This window comes from Tupaia chinensis, unplaced genomic scaffold (genome assembly GCF_000334495.1).
Source record: "Tupaia chinensis unplaced genomic scaffold, TupChi_1.0 Scaffold000273_1, whole genome shotgun sequence".
NCBI lineage: Eukaryota > Metazoa > Chordata > Mammalia > Scandentia > Tupaiidae > Tupaia > Tupaia belangeri.
The window spans coordinates 2,476,790-2,478,436 of NW_006159755.1; positions in this window are offsets into that span (position 1 = coordinate 2,476,790).

The following is a 1,647-nucleotide window of genomic DNA, read 5'->3' on the forward strand; positions in this document are numbered from 1 at the left end:
CTGAGATTCCTTTCTTTCTTTTTTATTTGTTTAATTTTATTTACTCATTCAGTTTTTAAAAATTTGACCAGAGAGAGACTGAGAAAGAGAGGAAGTGAGAAAGCAGGCCACTAGGTCTGGGATTCGGACCATGGTTGGCAATATGGGAGTGTCCAGCACCTTAACCACCACAGCGCCTGCTGGTCCCTTCTTTTTATAAAGTGTATATATATATATTGAACTTTATTTTATTTATTTTAAGTTGACCAGAGAGTGACAGAGAGAGAGAGAGAGAGGGAAAATGAAAAAGGAAGCCAAGCCGCCGAGTCCAGGACTCAAAACATGATCAGCCAGGTAGGAGTCCAGTGCCCCTAACCACCATGCCACCTGCTGGCCACTCTTTTTAAAAATTTTAAAAAGGAGTTATTTGTTTAATTCCATTTGTTATTGTTATTATTTTAAATCTGACAGAGAGAGAGAGAGAGAAAGGGAAAGCAAGAAAGCTAGCTGCTAGATCCAGGACTCAAACCGTGGTCAGCCATGTGGAAATCCAGCGCCTTTAACCACCACACCACCTGCGGGCCCCTCTAGCTGGGCTTTCTATTCTGCCCTGAGCAACCAACACAGTTTAAGCCTGCCTCTGCCTGATGGTCCCACACAGATATGTGGACAAGAAAAGGGATTGGATAAATGGCTGCTCTATTCAGGTGTGGTGAGGGGTGCTTTCACTCCAAGTTCATAGATGATGGGCCTGAGGCTCCCAGAGGGTAAGGAATCTGTGTGAGTTTCCAGTCAGTGAGGGGCTGAGCCGGCATTTGAATCCAGCTCCGCCTGACTGTGAAATCCTCTGTTCCCAAAGGCATCCCAAGCAGATGTTTCATGAGTTCTAGAATCTCACTTGGGCTCCATAAAGTGTGATGGAGGGACTGTCTTCAAGTCTGGATCCCTTGAGACACTACATGAGGAGGAACTATAGCCTGGACAGCACCTTCTGGACACAGGGCTCTTTCCAGCTAATGGGCACATGTGCTGTGTGCTGGGCAGATTGAGCTGCTGATACTCCTCCGCGCTGACAGCGCAGGCCCTGGGGGCCTCAAGGAGAGGCTGCATCTGTAGAGAAGCCATGGCTGCTGGCCAGGAGAGTAGGGACCTCTCCTAACACTAGGTTTCTTCTGGGCTGGCCTAGCTGTTCCTTGTCCACCCTCTGGTTTCCTGGGCTCACCTCAATCTCTCTTTCCTCCTTTCCCCACCCTGTGCTCTAGAGCTCCTGGACCTCTCTTGGACCTAGTTTCACTCTTTGCCCTCTGCCCACGGCGCTCCTTCTCCGGAGCTCTGTTTCCTGGTTATTTTGTCATTGGACCCTGACTCCTTCCTGGACCCTGGAGGAGCCTACAGGCTGGTGGGAGAGTCTGTGGTGGGGACAATTTCCTTCCCTAAAGCTCTACCCCACTCCTCACTGCTCCCTTTCATGTCTGTCAATAGACTTCCTCTCTGGTTTGTCTTCCTATCTCTCCGCCTCCTTGTCTCGGCTGCACCATCCATCCTTCTCGAGCCTCTCATCTTTACAGTAACGCTGGGAGGTGGGGTCTATCACCACCCTCCTTTTAGACATACTGTCACTGAGAACCAGAGCTGGCTGCACAGGTGGCATTGGGCTGCAGACGATGG